The sequence below is a fragment of the Felis catus genome, chromosome C1 (assembly GCF_018350175.1).
Source record: "Felis catus isolate Fca126 chromosome C1, F.catus_Fca126_mat1.0, whole genome shotgun sequence".
Classification (NCBI taxonomy): Eukaryota; Metazoa; Chordata; class Mammalia; order Carnivora; family Felidae; genus Felis; species Felis catus.
In genome coordinates this window covers 56142110-56148109 of record NC_058375.1, presented here as the reverse complement: position 1 = coordinate 56148109, position 6000 = coordinate 56142110, and the positions used below count along the sequence as shown (strand labels likewise).

At 45.7% G+C, this 6000-nt stretch overlaps 1 protein-coding gene across 2 annotated transcripts in view; it reads left to right on the top strand.

Moving 5' to 3' along the window:
• The first annotated feature begins 209 nt into the window (after positions 1-209).
• Positions 210-6000, top strand: part of GNG12 (G protein subunit gamma 12) — a 127836-nt gene continuing 122045 nt past the window's right edge. Inside the window, exon 1 of one of the 2 annotated variants that reach the window (XM_045035996.1) lies at positions 210-655. The gene's annotated coding sequence lies outside the window, so the exon portion shown is untranslated. Of the gene's footprint in view, positions 684-6000 lie in introns of both variants that reach the window. The other variant, XM_019837214.3, reaches the window with a different exon arrangement.

Here is a 6000-nt window from a genome sequence, read left to right as displayed (position 1 = left end):
TCGTGATGGGTGCATGCACTTCAAATTCAACAATCCGCAGTTCTATCTCCATTTTCTGGGAAACAAAATCTCCCCATGGCCCCAGGGCCCTTTAAATTTTACTGTGACTGTTTTCTTAAGAAATTCCTGGAGCAGAGCCTAACTTTTGTGTAGGGGGTTGGCAGCGCTTACATTCGAGGCCCAGGGGACGGTTGGCATAGGGGTTAGCGAGGCGTTTGCACGCGAAGGAAACTTTTGAGGAGTCTTTTGAGGAGCAGCACAGCGGAGGGTCGTGTGAAGTGGGGGGGCCCGAGAGTCCTTGAACTCCAGGGCCTCCATGAATCTGGGAAGGGAAAACGGGGATGGCCAAGGCGGCCAGACGTTTGTGGAGGTCCACAGCTCCCGACCTCTCTACTTTGGCGGCCCGGACACGGCACGGATTCTGCGGCCGAAGCTGAGAACAGCCAGGGTGCCTGGGCCAGAGGGAGGGCCAGGGCCGGAGGAAGGAGTCAGGGGCCGCCGCCGCCCCGCCCGTCGGGCTGTCCGCCCCGCCCACCCCGAGCGAGGCGGAGCCGGCGCCCGGAGGAGCAGGAGGAGGAGGAGAGGTCGGAGCCGTCTCCAGGAGCCCTTAGAGACCGAGTCCCCGGCGGCGGCGGCGGGGGGAGCGCACCGGCAGGCGAGTAGGCACCGAACGGCGGGCGCAGGTGGCGAGTCTGGTCCCCGCGGGCACAGGGGCGCAGAGCGGGGCGTCGGCCGGCCAGTTCGGGGGCCGCCTCCGAGTTCCCAGTGCTGGGAAGCGAGATGGAGGGAGGGAACGGAGGAAGGAAGGAAGGAGGGAAGAGTGTCCTGGAGGGCGGGGACTGGTCGGGGCCCTGGGCCCCGGAGAAGGGGATGGGGGAGGGAGGGCGAGGGACGCCGAGACCCAGAGACGGACTGCGCGCCCGCCCTCGACGGGCGGCGGCCGGGAGCCGCGGAAAGCGGGGGCCCCACGGGGCTACGGCTGGGGACGAGGCCCCGGGATGGGGGCGGGAGCGGGAGGAAAGGTCTCGCCCTCGCCCGCGTCCTCGCCGCCCCGCGGCCGTGCGCCCCGCGCCCGGTTGTGGTTGGAGGCTCCGGTGTTCCCAGCCCTTCCTTGCGGCGGTGCCAGGCTCTGGAGGCGGGCAGGCATCTGGGGGCGACTGGGGCGCCACGCCCCTCTTCCCTACTTTCTTCCGGCTCTTTCTTGGGACTAGCGGGCGGGCTAGCAGCCCCGGAACCCGCTCGCCTCTGGGTCTAGCGGGGAGATAGCGGGTCGGGGGGGAGAACCCACCTCACATGTTCCGCGAGGGACCCCCACTAGCGAGTGGCTCTGAGACGCTATTTGCAGGTGGTATGGGGAGGTCGAGGCTCACGAGTCTTGGGTGATTTTTTTTTTTTTTAAAGCATTGTCGGGACATTTATTGCGTGGATCGGGGTGACTTATTTTTCCCCTTAATTTTATTTGGGGGATATCAGTTAAAACTAATTTTAAAACGCTGTCACTAAAGTCGTCGGACTTGTCCCTCGCCTTATGTTTGTGCCTTGTAAACTTAAACCATTCATAACTTTCGCAGAACTCATGGTTCTTGTTAAATCACCGCCGTGGAGTGAAACTCTGGACAACTGGAAATCTAAGAGAAGAAACTGATGAGGCCTGTTATCTTGTAGTCACCCTTGACCGGGCGCGGTTGTATACAAACAAGGTTATAGAGAAGGAAATGGGCAAAAACTGGAGAGAAGGCAGATCCCCTGCGCCCACGTGTCGGGGCACGTTTAATGGCTGCTCCAAGTGGAAACAAACCGGGAATTTATTAAGACCTTGTGGAGTTGGACAAACTTCACATGATTAGCTTCCTTCCCATCAGTTATTTCCTCTCCTCCCCTGCTGTCTTTGCGGACACTGTTTATATTTCCTGGGGCTGTTGTAGCTTGGTCTGAATGGATTGTCTATAATGAATCTTTTGGATGTTGTCAGAGTCAGGGTCTGTGTCTGTGTGTTCTCTACTTTTAAAAGCAGAGTTCGGCTTTGTTTTTAAAGTGCTGGTCACCACACTGCACCATTGCTGGTGTTTCTGGGCTCTGCGTGTAAATTATCCCAGGATGGCGGCCCTTACCTAGGAGAACCAGGAAGGCAGGCAACGCAAGAATGACGGGGTCGGGTATTACTATTGCCAAAACAATCACATTCAAGTAAAGAGCTGTTTGGTTGTTGGTTTTTTTTGTTTGTTTTTTTGTTTTTAGGCCAAATTGTATGTATTAACAAGCTCCCCCCCTTTTTTTTTCAGTAAACATGGTTTACACACACATAATTTTTAAAAGTAATCAAACATGTTACAGACTCTTCAGTGACAAAAGGACTTTGGGATCAAATGTTTAGTCCCTTTGCTTCCCTAACAGCTAACTAGCACCATAAAATGCTGGTTTAAGTCCAAAAAATGGTGAACAGTCTAACGATGGTGTTTTTGTAAAACCATGTAAGAAATGTTGTATTTACTGTGTTTAACCCAGGTAATTCACTAGTTATTGAACCCCGACAGCATTTCAGTTTGTGTAGAAATACATACAAATGTGAATCTGTTTCACAAGAGACTGAAAAGATTAATATAAAGAGAGCAAGCTCCGGTCTCATTTGGAAGATTGGCTCTCTAACAACAAGATTCGAGGTATTGGGCTTGTATTGTCACTTGTTGAAGGACATGGGTGGTTTGTCAAGTTGTGACAGCAAAGAGGCTCAGTCAAAACACTTGAGGAAATGGTTAGCTAATACCAGATTAATTTTGTTTGTTTTTTATGTTGAAAATCTCTCTGAGACCAAAAAGAACTAAAAATTTCAAATTTAGAATTAAGTAATTTATTGCTGGATAAATTGTAGGATTTGTTTTGGGTGTTGTTTTGTTTTTTTAAGTTTTGTATGTCAGCTCAGGCTTAATTTAGGGAGGTAAGTTGTGGAAGTCAACATTTTTGGGGCCTGATTTGGAAGAGAAGCTGTTTCATAGTGATTTGAGGTCTGAGTTCTGGTGTCAGACAGATCTGGGTGGGAATATTAGTTCTTTAACCTTTTCAGTCTGATTTGTATAATGGGGATGATATGGTCTCTATCTCAATGATTTTCATGAAAATATATGAAACACCCTCTGCAACCTTTTTGTACCCAACGCAGTTAATGTTCAACGTGATGAGATTTTACTTTTCTAGCTTTCTCTAGCAGTAGGCTATTGGACAAATTACAAGATGGTAGTTTGAGCCTTCTGGAAATGCTAGATAAAGCTATTTATTTTATTTTTAAACTTTATTTATTTATTTTGAGAGAGAGAGCGCGCACGCCTTGGGGGTGTGAATGTGAATCGGGGAGGGGCAGAGAGAGGCAGGCTTGGTGCTGGCAGCGTGGAGCCCAACATGGGGCTAGATCTCATGAACCTAGCTGTGACCTGAGCTGAAATCAAGAGGAGGAAGCTTAATTTACTGAGCCACCCAGGGCCCCTGGAGCTATTTTAAATTACAAAGAAGATACCTGATTTTATAGATAGAGCTATCTATCTAAAGGTATAAAATATCTGTGTACATCTGTGTGTCATGTTTCTACCACAGTGGTATGAATAATTATGATTCATTAAAGTTTTAATTAATTAAAGTTTTAATATGCTTTTAGTGCTAAAATTATAGTCATATAATATTTTTAGAGCCAGGCAGTCAGAAACATTTCATTAATCATATTTTAAATTTAAAGAGTTTATATTTTAAAAAGTTTTGTTTATTAGTCCTGGATAGGAAATTAAACCAGGAACAGAAATATTTATCTTTAACCAACTATGATTTTTAATTAAAGTATGAAAAAATGTGACCCAAGGGTTTCCAGTTATTTTTCATGTACTGATGCTCAATGCCAACAGATAAGCCATCAGAAGTGTTTAGTACTGATTAGGAGCATTTTGTAAACGTTTTATAAAAGTGTCGTGACTGATTGTAAACTTTTGTGAGAATGAGTGTTCGGCTGATTCAAGGACTCTACTCATCACATTATTGAATCATTTGTGAAATTTAAAAAATGCTTCTATCTTTAAATCAAATCCTTTTAAGCACCTGTTGTTTTGTCCTTAATGTATATCAGGTGCCTGAGGTTGGACTGATTGGAATCGTAGCTTGTGTAACAGATGACTTATTTTACTAATTGTACCACAGGGAGGCCAAGATGGTGTTTTATAGTATTTTAAAGTAATTGTAAAGGGTACAGTGTTATTATGAATCATTTCTTGCCTATGACATTATACTCTGAAGCAGTGAAGGACTTGATTGAATAAATTATTGATTCTTTTCGCTCCTACAACATCATAGCATAGAGATGGATTCCTGACTCTTGCTTCTAGGTGTGTAGAGTGTGGGCAAATTGCTTCATCTGTCTCTGCTTCCATGAGGTATTATGAGGGAGAAATGAGTTCATCTGTCTAAAGCATTTAGAACAGAGTCTGTGTTGAACAAATACTAATGCTAAATTATTACTTCCTGAGATTTTCTCTTTTCTAAATGCTATATAATTAGCACGTATTATTTTTGTAAAAAGGAAAACAACTGTATGAAATTGTAATGTTTCCCCCAAACTTGAAAAAGCGCAGTAATTATAGGGGTGCCTGGGTGGCTCACTCGGTTGAGAGTCTGACTTCGGCTCAGGTCATGGTCTCACGGTTCGTGAGTTCGACCCCCCACATGGAGCTCTGTGCTGACAGCTCAGAGCCTGGAGCCTGCTTCAGATTCTGTGTCTCCCTCTCTCTTTGCCCCTCCCCTGCTCTCTCTCGCTCTCTCTCGCTCTCTCTCGCTCTCTCTCGCTCTCTCTCGCTCTCTCTCGCTCTCTCTCGCTCTCTCTCGCTCTCTCTCGCTCTCTCTCGCTCTCTCTCGCTCTCTCTCGCTCTCTCTCGCTCTCTAAAAATAAAATTTAAAAAATTTTTTAAAAAAGCTCAGCAATTATAAAGTCCTGCCAAACAGTACTTACAAAGTAAGAGAATATGATTAGGTAATTGTCATTGCATTTTTTAAATGTGAAATGGATTGCTACATTAATTTGTTCAACAAATTAATTCTCCTGGCTCTCAATGCCATTTTCCTTCCTTATTAGAAACTTAAAAAGGGGCGCCTGGGTGGCTCAGTCGGTTGAGCGTCTGACTTCGGCTCAGGTCATGATCTGGCGGTCCGTGAGTTTGAGCCCCGCGTCAGGCTCTGTGCTGAGAGCTCAGAGCCTGGAGCCTGCTTTGGATTCTGTGTCTCCCTCTCTCTGCCCCTCCCCCGCTCATGCTCTGTCTCTCTGTGTCAAAAATAAACAGTAAAAAAATTAAAAAAAAAACACTAATCCATGCAGTCTATGTTATGTTAGGTTAAGTAGGGGAAGGGAAGTGTGCACAGTTACAGTGAATTATTAACAATTACAGCTAGGTCAAAAAAAAAAAAGGATTTATGCAGATGAAGGAAAGTCTAGAAGAAAATACAGACCAATGGATGGTGGGATTCTGGTACTTTCCTACTTTTCTTCCCCGTTTCCCCAGTGAGTATATATGTAATAAAGTCTACTTGTGTAACAATTACTTGGTAAAAACTCTGGTTTATTAGCTACAAATAGCAGGCTTTTGTTGTTTGAGAAAAAAACACCAGCTTGCATAGCAGTTGAAGATCCTTAAATGTCCAAACCTTTGTAGTGAAAATTGGTTAGCAGTAAAACGCTGTTTCAGAAGTTCATATAGGTTTATCTTCCTAAGAGGTGTTTGAAATTAAGGACTGCATACAAACCAAGTCTACCAACCTTGACTTCATGGAAATGGTCACTTCTCAAATCTAGGCTCTGCATTGACAAGTTGCATGCCTACAGCACCTTCAGCTGTCAGGTGCCTCCACCATAGTCACAAGGAAGACATAAGTGCACTTAGTTTGGCAGGAAAGTTTGACAGATAAAAAGTATTTAGAGCACAATTGTGTGCTTCCATTTATTGAGCTGTTCTACAGGTGCATCCAGCGAGAGGG